Source organism: Bubalus bubalis, chromosome 17 (assembly GCF_019923935.1).
Source record: "Bubalus bubalis isolate 160015118507 breed Murrah chromosome 17, NDDB_SH_1, whole genome shotgun sequence".
NCBI classification, from domain to species: Eukaryota; Metazoa; Chordata; class Mammalia; order Artiodactyla; family Bovidae; genus Bubalus; species Bubalus bubalis.
In genome coordinates this window covers 72,191,082-72,208,092 of record NC_059173.1, presented here as the reverse complement: position 1 = coordinate 72,208,092, position 17,011 = coordinate 72,191,082, and the positions used below count along the sequence as shown (strand labels likewise).

The following is a 17,011-nucleotide window of genomic DNA, read 5'->3' as shown; positions in this document are numbered from 1 at the left end:
AAACTCTTGAGAAATCGATCAAAAAAAAAAAAAATGGCACATTCATGTGTAACACTTCTACACATCCGTAAAAAATCATAAGGCAGAACATGTTTTTTTTTTTCTTCTGCAATTGTGTTTTTATATTCAGAAAAAATCCAGTCATGCACACAAATTAAAGAGGCATAGCCCTCTATTCTGCAAGAATAAAATGAATTTGAGAAAAACCTTTTTGAAAGATTGATATAAATCTAGATGCCATCCACAACGTTTGTCACCTTCTACCAGCTCTTTTCTGAGCCTTACTTCTTTTCTTTTTTTTTAACCTCAGGGAGTAGATCTGGAGTAATATAACTTTTTTCACCTCTTGAAAACCATATAAAAGAGACTCCAATGATAGAGAGGCTAGTCTCTAACATTTAGGATTAAGTATTTTCAATACTTGAAAATATTCACTTGGGTAAAAAACATGATTACAATTTTTGTGTTTCTCAGAAAAACATGATTGGCTTGAGTCTTTGATTTAGTTCCCTACAGGGTGAGTATATCAATGACTAGTAATAACAACATTTGGAGAAGGAAATGGCAACCCACTCCAGTGTTCTTGCCTGGAGAATCCCAGGGACTGGGGAGCTTGGTGGGCTGCCGTCTCTGGGGTCGCACAGAGTCGGACACAACTGAAGAGACTTAGCAGCAGCAGTAATAACAACAGCAACAAAAAATTGTGTTACTTACTTTAATTCATGCTGTGTTTAGCCTTTGGTGAGAAATGAAATAATTATTACTGACCTGTTTTCTAGAAATTTGCTATTGTTTTCCCACAATGCTCATTATCTCTTTGTGGAGTGGTTGTTGTCAAAGGATGAATCTTTTTACCAGTGGAAGAAAAGAGCTAAAAGGAAATGAAACCAACAAAATTAATCACACACATTTGCATCACTTTAGATTCTAAATGGCTTTTTTATATAATAAAATGGAAATGATAGGAGGGACAATGTTGTTGATTGTTCAGTTGCAACGTCATGTCTGACTCTTCACGACCCTATGGACTGGAGCAAGCCATGCTTCCCTGTCCCTCAACATCTCCCAGAGTTTGCTTAAACACTTCTTCAGGATACCATCCAACCATCTCATCCTCTGTTGCCCTCTTCTTCTGCCTTCAATCTTTGCTAACATCAGGGTTTTTCCCAATGAGTTGTCTGTTCACATCAGGTGGCCAAAGTATTGGAGCTTCAGCTCCAACAACAGTCCTTCCAGTGTGTATTCAGGGTTGATTTCCTTTAAGACTGACTGGTTTGATCATCTTGCTGTCCAAGAGACTTTCAAAAGTCTTCTCCAACACCGCAGTTCAAAAGCATCAATTCTTTGGCACTCTGCCCTCTTTATGGTCCAGATCGGACAACCGTATGTGACTGCTGGAAAAACCATAACTTTGACTATACAGACCTTTGTCATCAAAAGATGAGTTTGCTTTTTAACAAGCTGTCTAGGTTTGTCATCAAAAGATGAGTTTGCTTTTTAACAAGCTGTCTAGGTTTGTCATAGCAACAGAATTTACCACACATATTTGTGTCACTTTAGATTCTAAATGGCTTTTTATATAATAAGCTGGAAATGAGATTAGGGATGATACATACTTCTAAAATATATAGACTTCTCTCTCTGCTATACATTTGTATTTATGTGTGAACATATGTATATATTTAGGTATATGGAGAAAGAGTATAAGTTATGGACTTTTTCATTAGACCTAAGTTAACATGGCATGTGTTCACATGGGGATACATTTGTACTTATTTTTATTTTTATTGTGGCACCTACACTATTTTTCAATACAACAAAACATATCTTAAGTTCATATATACGTTGCCCAATGTGAAAGGGAGTAAAGGCTTTTGTGTGAACCAACAGAAAAATAAGATAAAATGTTGTATTGTGGATATTAACAAGCTCAGACAGATCCTTTCAATTATGAGAATAAAACACTATTTCTAGCCATTAGATGAAGATTTTAGTGAGTAACCAAGCATAAAATGCTCTATTTGCATATTTTTCTTTTTTTCTTTTTTTTTTTTTATCAAAAAGTTAAGTATTTTCTCTTACATTTCTTAAGATAGGCTCTAGGAACTTACCTGAAATAAGCAGGTCCTGGTTAGCTGAACAATAGGCAGATGGCTTTTTATTTAACCAGATTCACTGGGATTTAAATCCCTGTGCTACCGCTCTTTGGCTTTGATGTTATTCAAATATTTCCTTAACTACATTTCTGCTTCTGTATATTCCCACGTGAATTCAGGAACAATTTAGCAAAGGCTAAGTTTTGCTTCACTTTTTCATTTGTCAGCAAATTGATTCATGGTAGAATGAAAACTCAGAGAAGGCAATGGCAACCCACTCCAGTGTTTTTGCCTGGAGAATCCCAAGGACGGGAGAGCCTGGTGGGCTGCCATCTCTGGGGTTGCACAGAGTCGGACATGACTGAAATGAGTTAGCAGCAGCAGCAGCAGCAGCAGAGTGAAAACTGCAAATTGTCTTTGTGGTGTGCTTCACAGTTCAGTTCAGCTCAGTTCAGTCACTCAGTCGTGTCTGACTTCTTGCAACCCCATGAATCGCAGCATGCCAGGCCTCCCTGTCCATCACCAACACCCGGAGGTCACTCAAACTCATGTCCATCGAGTCAGTGATGCCATCCAGCCATCTCATCCTCTGTCGTACCCTTCTCTTCCTGCCCCCAATCCCTCCCAGCAGCAGGGTCATTTCCAATGAGTCAACTCTTCGCATGAGTTGGCCAAAGTACTGGAGTTTCAGCTTTAGCATCAGTCTTTCCAGTGAACACCCAGGACTGAGCTCCTTTAGGATGGACTGGTTGGATCTCCTTGCAGTCCAAGGGACTCTCAAAAGTCTTCCAATACCACAGTTCAAAAGCATCAATTCTTTGGTGCTCAACTTTCTTCACAGTCCAACTCTCACATCCATTCATGAACACAGGAAAAACCATAGCCTTGACTAGATGGACCTTTGTTGGCAAAGTAACGTCTCTGCTTTTTAGTATGTTATCTAGGTTGGTCATAACTTTCCTTCCAAGGAGTAAGCATCCACTGGATCACTGAAAAAGCAAGAGAGTTCCAGAAAAACATATTTTCTGCTTTATTGACTATGCAAAAGCCTTTGACTGTGTAGACCACAAGAAACTGTGGAAAATTCTGAAAGAGATGGGAATACCAGACCACCTGACCTGCCTCTTGAGAAACCTATATGCAGGTGAGGAAGCGACAGTTAGAACTGGACATGGAACAACAGACTGGTTCCAAATAGGGAAAGGAGTACATCAAGGCTGTATATTGTCACCCTGCTTATTTAACTTATATGCAGAGTCCATCATGAGAAATGCTGGACTGGAAGAAGCACAGGCTGGAACCAAGATAGCTGGGAGAAATATCAATAACCTCAGATATGCAGATGACACCACCCTTATGGCAGAAAGTGAAGAGGAACTAAAGAGCCTCTTCATGAAAGTGAAAGTGGAGAGTGAAAAACTTGGCTTAAAGCTCAACATTCAGAAAACGAAGATCATGGCATCTGTTCCCATTACTTCCCGACAAATAGAAGGGGAAACAGTGGAAACAGTATCAGACTTTATTTTTGGGGGCTCCAAAATCACTCCAGATGGTGATTGCAGTTGGCCTGAAACTATCTTCTTCTCTAGTCAAAGAGGAAACCTAATCAAACTCAAAAAATTTCTCCCTCCATCATTTCCAGCTCCTTTTGATTGTTCATTTTGGTTCTGAAACACTATCCTATACTATCTCATTTTGGAGTATTATTATATTTTGCATTACTTTATATTAAATTATAATGCATATAAAATAAAGTTCACCCTTTTAATGTATACTGCTCTTTAGATTTTAGTATGTGTTCAAGATTGTTCAGTTATCACCTATCTACTTCAGAACATTTTCATCATTCCAATAAGAAACAACAAGCTTATTAGCTGTCATTCCCCTTTGTTCCCTCCCTGAGCCCTGGAAACCACTCCTTTCTGATAGGGCATGGTTTCCTATTCTTGGCCTTGCATATAAACAGAATCATGTAGTATGTGTTTTTATTCTGTCAGGCTTCTTTTCTTCAGTATACTGTTTTTAATGTTCATCTATGTTCTTGAACATATAAGTTTATTTCATTAAGTGACACAATAATAATTCATTTTCAGTCTATAACACATTTTATTGACCCATTGTTCAGTTAGATGATCGTTGGATTATTTCTATTTAGTTGTGAATAATGATGCTATAAACATTCCTGCCAATGCTACCTTTCAAGGCAGCTCTCATCACCAAATATCATCTTATTCCCATCCTCCAACCTTATATCATCCAGGGATATTTCATTGACTTTTGTGACTCTCTCACATTCTCTAAATTGTGCACTCCTTTTGAATTATGTTTATTTTGTTTATTTGAGAATCTATCTACTACAATTAAGGCTTCAGAAATATGATCAATGCTTATTTTGCATTTCCTAAGCTCCCTGGTACAAGAAGATGAAAAGTAGGGCTTTCTAAACACTTATTATTAAGTATTTCTTGTTATCAAATGATATAATATAAATAAAATATACCTGTTTGGGGAATTTTAATACAGATATGGCTCATATGTGCAAAGATGACCCATTTAGAAAATTGCACAGGTATGATAACTTTTCTAAATCATCAGAGTTCCATTTTGTTCCTAAAATAATGTGTTCCCTGGGGGCTCAGATGGTAAGTATCTAAAATATGATCTAACATCTTGGTATCTCTGATGTGACTGGACTATTTCCCATCATCCCAGAACTAGTTCTCCTTTCACAATGATCTGAATAACCAAAATGTCAGTCACTCTCCCTCTATATGTGTGTTGTTTAAGAAGTGCTTCATAAAGGCACTTTGTGTACATATATGCACAACAAAATTAAGAAGAGACTGCGCACTTGCTCACAGATTTAATAACAATAACATAAAAAACTATTAATAAGCAAATCGGTACTTAAAAATTAACAGAGTTCTACAATGAGCTTATTGATAGTTTGGGAAGAATAAAGCAAATTGTACACTTTTCATATATTTTCCTTAGATATACAGTACCTCTTTATCTTTCTTTTGAATTTTTGCCATACTCTACCTGCTTTGATGAACAAAAATTTTCAGGAATATTGTAAGTCACTTCTGAGTCTAGTCTTTAAGAAGACAGTATCTAAAAGTCATGACTTATGGTACAGAAAGTCCAACAAATCATCTGAATAACATATTTGACAAGTTCTGAGATAACATGGACCGGGAAGAAGAGAATTTAAGTCTATCTTGCTAGTCATTTACATCCTGTGCAGTTATGAAAGACCTTGCAGTCTAACCCATCTTTCCATGAATATTTCATGTATCCTCAGTTAACATGAGAAAAAAAAAAAAGATAATGAATCAGTGGACATTCTTTTAAGTTATTTAGGTTTGAAATACAGTTTTATGTAGTAAGAGATAACAGGAACTGTGTGGGGAAATAAATCAGAGAGAAACAAATTGTAAGTGTGTTGTGCTGTACTTAGTCACTCAGTCATGTCTAAGTCTCTGTGACCTCATGGACTGTAGCCTGCCAGGCTCCTCTGTCCATGGAATTCTCCAGGCAGGAATATGGGAGTGAGTAGTCATTCCCTTCTCCAGGGGATCTTCCCACCCAGGAACTGAACCAGGGTCTTCTGCAGAGCAGGCAGATTCTTTGCCATCTGAGCTACCAGGGAAATTAAATATCAACTCAGTTAAGTTCAGTTCAGTTGCTCAGTCGTGTCCGACTCTTTGGGACCCCATGAATTGCAGCACACCAGGCCTCCCTGTCCATCACCAACTCCCGGAGTTCACTCAGACTCAGGTCCATCGAGTCTGTGATGCCATCCAGCCATCTCATCCTCTGTCGTCCCCTTCTCCTCTTGCCCCCAATCCCTCCCAGCATCAGAGTCTTTTCCAATGAGTCAACTCTTCACATGAGGTGGCCAAAGTAATGGAGTTTCAGCTTCACCATCATTCCTTTCAAAGAAATCCCAGGGCTGATCTCCTTTAGAATGGACTGGTTGGATCTCCTTGCAGTCCAAGGGACTCTCAAGAGTCTTCAACACCACAGTTCCAAAGCATCAATTCTTTGGCGCTCAGCTTTCTTCACAGTCCAACTCTCACATCCATACATGACCACAGGAAAAACCATAGCCTTGACTAGACGGACCTTTGTTGGCAAAGTAATGTCTCTGCTTTTTAATATGCTATCTAGGTTGGTCATAACTTTCCTTCCAAGGAGTAAGTGTCTTTCAATTTCATGGCTGCAGTCACCATCTGCAGTGGTTTTGGAGCCCAAAAAAATAAAGTCTGACACTGTTTCCACTGTTTCCCCATCGATTTCCCATGAAGTGATGGGACCAGATGCCATGATCTTTGTCGTCTGAATGTTTAGCTTTAAGCCAACTTTTTCACTCTCCTCTTTCACCTTAATCAAGAGGCTTTTTAGTTCCTCTTCACTTTCTGCCATAAGGGTGGTGTCATCTGCATATCTGAAGTTATTGATATTTCTCCCGGCAATCTTGATTCCAGCCTGTGCTTCTTCCAGTCCAGCGTTTCTCATGATGTGCTCTGCATATAAGTTAAATAAGCAGGGTGACAATATACAGCCTTGATGTACTCTTTTTCCTATTTGGAACCAGTCTGTTGTTCCATGTCCAGTTCTAACTGTTGCTTCCTGACCTGCATACACATTTCTCAAGAGGCAGATCAGGTGGTCTAAACAACAGTTGGGATTATTATACCAAGAATGGAAATAACAATTAAAAAAGCAACACAATTTATCACCAGGTATCTTTTCCCCTAAATTAAAAAAGCACTAATTAAATGAACTTTAACCAGCTGAATTTCATAGTTTTAGAGAAAATAATGTAGATGAGAGCAAGAAACAAATAAAAGAAGCAATCAGAAAAGGACTCTGTGACTCTGTTTCTGTTTTGTAAAAAAGTTGCTTGTACCACAGTCTAGATTTCACATATAAGTGCTATATTATGATATTTATCTTTCTCTGTCTGACTTACTTCTCTCAATGTGAAAATCTTTGGGTCCATTCATGGACCTATGCTACAAAAGGCATTATCTTTCTGTCAAATAAATATATGGTTTGCAAAGATTTTCTTCACTCTTTATATATATATATATAATATATATATTATATATTTATATATATACAAGATTGATTTTCTTCCATCTTTATACAATATATATGTATAAAGATGGAAGAAAATCTTTGCAAACCATATATTTATCTGACAGAGAGATAATGCCTTTTGCAGCCTAGGTCCATGAATGCACCCAAAGATTTTCACATTGAGAGAAGTCAGAGAAAGATACATATCATAAGATGGCACTTATATGTGAAATCTAGAATGTGGTAAAAGCAACTTTTTTACAAAACAGAAACAGAGTCACAGAGTCCTTTTCTGATTGCTTCTTTTATTTGTTTCTTGCTCTCATCTACATTATTTTCTCTAAAACTATGAAATTCAGCAGGTTAAAGTTCATTTAATTAGTCCATTTTTAATTTAGGGGAAAAGATACCTGGTGAAAAATTGTGTTGCTTTTTTAATTGTTATTCCCATTCTTGGTATAATAATCCCAACTGTTGTTTATTACTTTTGTCATTAAGTCAAGTCTGACTCTTTTGTGTCCCCATGGACTGTAGCCCACCAGGCTTCTCTGTCCATGGGGTTTCCCAAGCAAGAATACTAAAGTGGATTACCTTTTTCTTCTCCAGGGAATCTTCTCCCAGGGATCAAACCTGTGTCTCCTGCATGAGCAGGCAGATTAATTACCATTGAGCCACTAGGGAAGCCAAATCACATCAATACCAAGATATCAAGTACAGTACTCTATGGAGATATTTTTGAGGCAAAGATCAAACCACATAACTGTTAATAATTTCTCACTAAAATCAAGAAACTGATGCATTTATATTACAAAAGAGTTTTATTATCATTACTTACTTCATTGTCACACATATGGCATATATAGAATTGTTCTAATCATCACATTCTACTATGATTTAATTTTCCCCTCAACTACATTCTTGTCTTCTGGGAAAAATCCCTTCTGTTGCATTTCATTCATCCAGAACCCAGCTTTAGCTTTTTAACAGTGCTGTTATCAAGACCATGTTGACTAACACTTTCCAATCTACTCTCACCCAACAATTTAAACCTGAGTTTGGGCAGATAAATTGTTAGTTTAAGTTGGATAACGTAAAAGTATCTCCCAATGGGATTTGTGTCTCATTAAACAAAGGTCCGTATAGTCAACGCTATGGTTTTTCCAGTGGTCTTGTATGGATGTGAGAGTTGGACTGTGAAGAAAGCTGAGCACCGAAGAATTGATGCTTTTGAACTGTGGTGTTGGAGAAGACTCTTGAGAGTCCCTTGGACTGCAAGGAGATCCAACCAGTCCATTCTAAAGGAGATCAGACCTGGGATTTCTTTGGAAGGAATGATGCTAAAGCTGAAACTCCATTACTTTGGCCACCTCATGTGAAGAGTTGACTCATTGGAAAAGACTCTGATGCTGGGAGGGATTGGGGGCAGGAGGAGAAGGGGGCAACAGAGGATGAGATGGCTGGATGGCATCACTGATGCAATGGACTTGAGTCTGAGTGAACTCCAAGAGTTGGTGATGGACAGGGAGACCTGGCCTGCTGTGATTCATGGGGTCACAAAGAGTCGGACATGACTGAGTGACTGAACTGAACTGACTGAAAGATGGAGATCTTAAATAATCAAAAAACATGTCTGTAGAAGAAAGTGTCTTCCTCATATATAAGCAAGTGGGAAAAAATCTCTAGGATTTTCCTGGTACTCCTGGTAATATTAAGACAGTTCTCTATTGGCAAATCTGTACTGAGGAGGAAATTATTTTTTTCAGAATATAGCTTCTGTTCCTCAAACCTAGAGTACTGTGACTCAGAGTTCATTGGATGATACAGTACTAAATATATTATATCTCAATGCAGCTAAGAGAATGACTGGGAGAGCCAGTGTGTGAATAAAGACAGTGTTATTCTATAAGCAAGGCAGCATTTCTAATAACATAAAAATGAATACTGCACTGAGATACTCTGTGGAATTATGCATTACACTAAAATCATATATGTACACTGAACATTCATTTTGTACAATAGGCCTTTAGATTAAAAAATACAAATAAGATTTCTTACCATTTCTCATTGCATCTACTTTGCTTAATGAAAATCAGAGTCTAATATACATACAGAAATTTTCACCTAAAAAAGTACACTGCAAGAATATTTTCAGAAATGAAACTATAACCAGACCCCCCCCCAAAAAAATAATTCGTTGCTTCTTGGCAATTTTACCCACACCCATCACAAATTAATGTTCAATACCACATATTGTTTAGCTTGTTTATTTTTGAGGTATATACCAGGGAAATCATATTGCCTTTACACTATTAGGTCTGTCTTATTTCACTCAGTATTATGTTTGTGAAATTTCTCCACATGTTATTGTATGCAGAGGTAGTTCATTCATCTACATTGCAGTCTACTTTTTCAACATACAAACTTACCATAAAGTTATTTATCTAATCCAGAGCAGGAGTCAGTAAACTTGATCCATGACATTTTACCTAGGACATAACCATTTGTATGTGTATTACAGATGGTTACTTTTGGGATATAGCAAAAAACTGTAGGTGTGGCTAAGATTTAATGGCCAACAAACCCTAAAATATGCATTAAAGAAAAGCTTGTCAAGTCCTGTACTAATGTACTGGGAAAAAATTTAGTTATTTTCAGTGTTATAGTATTTCAAATACTACTGTGGTGAATATTTATGTCCATGTCTTTTAGTGAAGATATTCATTCTTCCCTCTTGGGCATATGGTGTTTTTGGTCCTAGGACACTTGTATAGCCAGCTATAGGAGACTCAGCCATGGAGTTCTACCAAGCACAGTGGCAATTTTCCATCTACTGTCAGTGTGTGAAGGCCATGGTGCTTCACAACTTCACCAGTAGTTGATATTTCAATTGCTTATATTCTGCCATTCTGTAGATGATACAGTATGACTTTACTTTTTGTTTCAGTTTTATTTACCTGAGCACTAGTAAGGTTGAATATCTACTTCTATGAGGAATCTATGAGATTCTGAATTTGAATAACAGGCCACACAATTCTCTGTGTGACCATGAAGTGCTGAAGTGACTCTCTTTTCTTCCATTTTTCAAATCTGTTCCAATAATAGGGATAGCTTTACATAGAAGTAGAGTCATGTTTTATAGAGTCAGGTTGTATCATCTGAAAAGGACCTTATAGGTAATCTGGCTGAAGTCCCCATTTTACACAGGGGGATCTGAGGGATAGAAAGGAAGAGTGATGAGTTCCATTTAGAGTGGCATCGCTACCTGGTCCAGAGCATGTTTCTAACTAGGGAGAAAGATTTCTGGTGAAGTTAAACGTCACTCCCTCCAGCTTAAACAGAAACCCTCTTATGTATTGGTTTATTGAACATTACTACTGCTCTCTTTCTATCAAATGTAGTTATACAGCCTATGACCACTATGCATCTCTCTGTTCTTTGTGTTGTATAGGTAACCGAGTCTATCATCATGCCACATTTACCGTTAAGAATTTAAATTCAAGGATGAAGAAAGGGACTATAGAATGGAAACTTGACTATAATATTGACACATTATCCACTGTCACTGATAATACTGCACTTGAACAAAGATATTTTCCATCAAGATCAGTAATATGTCAGAGGGATGTAATGTGGAGAAAAGGAAAGATAGTGATGAAGACTGAAGTAGACTGGCTAGAATACATCAGAGGCTTTTGATATGTTGCTCCCTATTTCTGTAAAATTTCATTATTGGAGAGTCTTTACACACCATGTCCAAACTTCTATTTGAGTTATGAATTCCCTAAAAAATATTCCCATAATTTCTTCTTTAACCTCTATAATTCCAGACATGAAAGCCAGATATTATCTAGATGTTGTTTGCTGCAATTCTATTTTTGGTTATCAATTGATGGGCTCAGATTTTCTTTCTTTTTCATATCACTTACATTAGATCCAATAAAATGGACCAATATGCAAATCATATCAGTCTTTAGATAATGTAACAAATATCTGTCATATGAAGGGAGATGGATTAGATAATATGTTACATCACAATCCATTGATACCCTATTTTTCTTAGACTTTAATTTTCAGACAGTGCTTTGATCAAGCTGCTTTTTATAAGCAACAGTTCCAAAAGAGTTTGATAAAATGATAAAATATGCTAGGATTAGAAACCTATAAGTCTTTTATCTAAAATAAGAATTCTTTGCAGTATTTCTCCACCATGAGAATTTTTCCTAATATGCCATACATGTATGTGAGTTCAGTCATGTTTGACTCTGCAATGCTATAGACTGTAGGCATCTGGTCCCATCACTTCATGGGAAATCGATAGGGAAACAGTGGAAACAGTGTCAGGCTTTATTTTTCTGGGCTCCAAAATCCCTTCAGTTGGTGACTGCAGCCATGAAATTAAAAGACGCTTACTCCTTGGAAGAAAAGTTATGACCAACCTAGATAGCATATTGAGAAGCAGAGACATTACTTTGCCAACAAAGGTCTGTCTAGTCAGGCTATGGTTTTTCCAGTGGTCAAGTATAAATGTGAGAGTTGAACTGTAAAGAAAGCTGAGTACCAAATAATTGATGTTTTTGAACTGTGGTGTTGGAGAAGACTCTTGAGAGTCCCTTGGACTGCAAGGAGATCCAACCAGTCCATTCTAAAGGAGATCAGCCATGGGTGTTCTTTGGAAGGACTGATGCCAAAGCTGAAACTCCATTACTTTGGCCACCTCATGTGAAGAGTTGACTCATTGGAAAAGACTCTGATGATGGGAGTGATTGGGGGCAGGAGGAAAAGGGGGTGACAGAGGAAGAGATGGCTGGATGGCATCACCAACTCGATGGATGTGAGTTTGAGTGAACTCCGGGAGATGGTGATGGACAGGGAGGCCTGGTGTGTGCCGGGGTCCAGCCCCGGTGGATCCAGGGAATTCGAAGCGGGATGGCGTTGAGGAGGATCAGGAAACAACTGCTTAATTAAACGTTAATTAAGGATATAAAGAGTAATAGAATAAGGATAGCTCAATGAGGAAATTCAGTGGAGAAGAGAGGGTGAATAATTCAGCCAGAAGGTAAGAGAAAGAACGACATGGGGAGACCAAGTTTCGGTGAACAAGGCCTGCACTTTATTTTCCAAAGTAGTTTTTATACCTTAAGTTATGCATTGAGGATAATGGGGGAAGAGGTAGAGTCATGCAGCAAGCCAGGCTTTCTTCCTGCAAACTTATCATATGCAAAAGCTTAGGTGATTTGCATCATCTTCTGGCCCGGAGGCCTGTTAACATTTTAAGACCCTTTCTTCAGAAAACTTATTTTTCTCTAAAGGTGATTGATCAGGAGCCACCCTCCAAAAGCATTAGATTAAGTTGCATTCCTACAGAGCAAAGGTGTGGTGGGCTATAACAAGAAAAAGAATTAACTCAAGGGTCCCAGGTTACAAACATTAAAGCTACTACTTACACCAATTATATTAATCAATACACTGCCAGGGACACAGCAGGTAAGGGATATGGAGACTTAGCAGCAAACATTGGCCCAACAAGTGAAAATCCCTTCACCAATACAATTTCTAATCAAACTTTTAACTGCTCAAAGGAATCTGTATTTAGACAGTTTAGAACATCTCATGCCTCTCACAGTTGGGAGGCTCTGAGCAATCACTTGTGGCCGGAAAAACCTATTCAGGCAGGCTAGAGGACTTCCAAAGGAATTTGTAGGTTGAAACACTATCACACCCAGGAACATTATTAACTGGAGCTGTAAGTTAACTCTTTTTTCAGAGAGAGGTAGTGGGGGACAGCCCCCCATAAAGTCAGAGGTGTAGGTGAAAGCAGAAAGTAGGCAGACTCTGGTTTTGGGGGGTAGATGCTCGAGAATTTCCAGGGAGACTCTTGAGGCTCGATCCCGCCTTTGCGTATGCCAAGCCTCCTTCCTCAAGACCTTTGCCAGGGGCAGAGCTCGCTCCCCGCAGGTGTGCTGCTGTTCATGGAGTCACAAAGAGTCGGACACGATGGAGCAACTGAACTGAACTGAACTGAGACTGTTGCCTGCCGGTCAGATTCTCTGAGAAAAAATACTGGAGAGGGTTATAATTTCCTCCCCCAGAGGGAATTCCTGACCCAGGGATCAAACCCATGTCTCCTGCATCTCCTGCATTGGCAGGCAGATTATTTACAATTGAGACATCTGGGAACCCCAATATGCCATAAAATCTCACAAATGACATTTTGAATAACAGAGCAAGTTCTTCGACTTTACTTTCATTCTGAAATACATTCACATAAGGATATTTTAGAATGGCAACGAGAAAATTTAAGACAATCATTGGCTTTTAGCTTTTAAAATTTTAATGAATAATTAAGTCTTTCCATAGCTTATGGTCCTTCAAATATATGGCCATATCTTCACTTTCTTAACAAACTGATTCAATGCTTAGCCTTCAGGAAACAAGAACAAAGGTAAATATCAATAACTCATAGCTGCTTATTTCTAATGTAATCATTATGCATGTCTTTATAGATCCATTGTTAGTGTCCACAACCAATTCACGTGCATTCCCCCCCCAAAAAAAATACTGTTGTATACATGTGTAAACAATATGTATATTCAATTATGCTATATATATATATATATATATATATATATACACACACACACACACACACATGAACGTGCATGTATTAACATGGGCTTCCCTGGTGGCACTAGTGGTAAAGAACCCACCTGCCAATGCAGGAAACATGAGACATGGAGTTGTCGATTCCTGGATTGAGAAGATGCCCTAGAGGCGGGCATGGCAACCCACTCCAGTATTCTTGCTTGGAGAATCCCATGGACAGAAGAGTCCAGATGTCTACAGTCCACTGGGTTACAAAGAGTCAGACATAGCTGAAACTGAAGTAACAACATACAAACACGCATATATTAACATACACATATATATGATTTATGAGCATTCTTTGCTAAAGGATTAAGCATCCCATTTCTGTTATCCAAACACTGATTATTGTCTGGTGACATAAAGTTGTAAAATAAGCAAACATGTAATAAATCAAAAATAGCAAACAACATTTTTAGTGTTCTTTAGTGCTAATTATATCACAGTTACGCAAAATTAACTGAGGGCTTAGTATATACCATATGTATTTGTGTGTATATATATATATATATGCACATATATATGCATATGAGCTTCCCTGGTAGCTCAGCTGATAAAGAATCTGCCTGCAATGCAGGGGACCCCTGTTTGATTCCTGCATAAGAAAGTTCCCCTGGAAAGGGGATAGGCTACCCATCCCAGTATTCTTGTGCTTCCCTGGCGGCTCAGATGGTAAAGAATCTGCCTGCAATGTGGGAAGCCTCGGTTTGATCCTAGGTTGGGAAAATCCCCTAGAGGAGGGCATGGCAACCCACTCCAGTATTCTTGACTGGAGAATCCCCATGGGCAGAGAAGCCTGGTGGGCTACAATCCATGGAGTACCAAAGAGACAGATATGATTGAACAACTAAGTACAGCACAGTGCATATATGTATACACATACATATATATGTGTATGCTGCTAAGTCACTTCAGTCCTGTCTGACTCTGTGCAACCCCGTAGACGGCAGCCCACCAGGCTTCCCCGTCCCTGGGATTCTCCAGGCAAGAACACTGGAGTGGGTTGCCATTTCCTTCTCCAATGCATGCAAGTGAAAAGTGAAAGTGAAGTCGCTCAGTCGTGTCCGACTCTTAGTGACCCCATGGACTGCAGCCCACCAGGATCCTTCATCCATGGGATTTTCCAGGCAAGAGTACTGGAGTGAGGTGCCATTGCCTTCATTTTGCATATCTTTTGCAATAGTTTTAGACATTTTGCTTTTGGATTTATAGCCCTCAATTTTTATTTCATGATGATTTTAAGTCTTATTATGAATTACTTGAATGTTTAGTTCCTTAATGTTTAATATTAACACTAACAAATTTTAGCACAGAAGCTACAAGATGTACTATAACATATAAAGGAAATAAGTGCTGAAAATGCTCAATAAATGCACAATAAGTCTTAGGGAAATTGAAATAACATTTGAATGAAAAAGTAGCATAATTAGAAAAGTCAAAAGTTTTTATAAAACAGTCAGTGCCACATTTAAATTCTGGATACACACTAAACAGACTTGTGAGGGGAACTGTAACATATTTTAGGATTGAGGTTTAATCAAAATACTTCTTTATTTAGGAATCTGTGAAATTTATGTTTCTCATGTGTTATGTCATATACTTTTTTAATTAAACAAGTACTATGTATGTGTGGATGTGTACACATACATATGATATAGATATTTAAAAAGGTAACTTAGTTTTAAATTTTACTAGAGCCTGTTTCACATCTTCATTCCTTAAGCTGTAAATCACAGGGTTTAACACGGGAATCACAAGGGTGTAAAACAATGAGGATGTTTTGTCTTGATCTAGAGAGTAGGAAATGGAAACCCACTCCAGTATTCTTGCCTGGAAAATCCCAGGGACAGAGGAGCTTAGTGGGCTGCCGTCTATGGGGTCGCACAGAGTCGGACACGACTGAAGTGACTTAGCAGCAGCAGCAGCAGCAGAGAGTAGGAAGAACTCGGCCTGAAATACATGAAGAGCAGAGTTCCCTGGAAGATTGCCACAGCAGTTAAATGGAAGGTGCAGGTGGAAAAAGCTTTGAATCTCCCCTCAGCAGAGTGGATCTTCAGGACTGAAAGGATGATATAACAATAAGAGACAAGGACTCCTGAAATGGTACTCAGTTCTATGAAGCCAAAAATGGTGAATATCATTAACTCATTGACCTGTGTATCTGAACAAGATAGCAATAGGAGAGGAGGAACATCACCAAAAAAATGGTTAATCACATTTGACCCACAGAAACATAAGCGGAATGCTAATGTCATGTGTATCAGAGCATCTGCCATTCCCACCAGGTAAACCCCAGCCGCAAGCAGGGAGCACACCCTGCTGGACATGCTGACTGCATAGAGCAAGGGGCTGCTGATGGCCTTGTACCAGTCATAGGCCATCAAGGCCAGCAGGAGACACTCAGAATCTGAAAACATACAGAAGACCTAGAATCGCAGAGCAACAGCCATAGAAGGGGATTACTTTGTTCTTGGCAAATAAGGTCCATGATCATCTTGGGATGAATTGCAGTGGAATAGCAAAGGACACAGAAGGAGAGGTGACCAAGGAAAAAGTACACGGGTGTGTGCATCTGGGGATCCATCCTAATCAGGAATATCATCCCAAGATTTGCCAAGTGGCCAATGAGATAAACAATTAGAACCATGGTAAAAATGGTCACTTTGTCCTTTGTGTTATCAGTAATTCCCAAGAAAATGAATCCAGTAATGGAGGAGCAATTCCTTCCATCCATTTTCCTTTGTTCTTGTCTAAGCTTTTAGAAAATGGTTAAGAAAAGGACACATGGATGTATAACACTTCTGCACATCTGCAGTATATCATGATAGAACACAATTCTATCTGCAATTGTCTTTATAGTCAGAAAATTATACATTCATGCATGCACTCTTTAAAAAGGCATAACTGTTATTATTCAATAAAAACAAATACATGGTATAGAACGTTGGGAAGCTGAACCAAATCTAAATGTAATTTGTGAGGCATGTTACTTTCTACAAGCTTGTCTCTGAGCCTTCCTTTCTTTAATTCAGAGAATATATTTGATGAATGTACCTGTCTTCTCCTCTTCAAAATAATGTGGATGAGACTCTAATGTTAGAGATACCTGGCTGTAAGCGTCAGGAGTAAGCATTTTCTATGAATATTCATGTGGATACAAACCAAGATAACAATTTTAATATTTC

The 17,011-nt window shown here is 38.4% G+C and overlaps 1 pseudogene; it reads right to left on the bottom strand.

Annotated features, from left to right (window-relative positions):
- Positions 1-15,488: 15,488 nt before the first annotated feature.
- LOC102391950 lies at positions 15,489-16,563 on the bottom strand (annotated as a pseudogene).
- Positions 16,564-17,011: the final 448 nt, after the last annotated feature.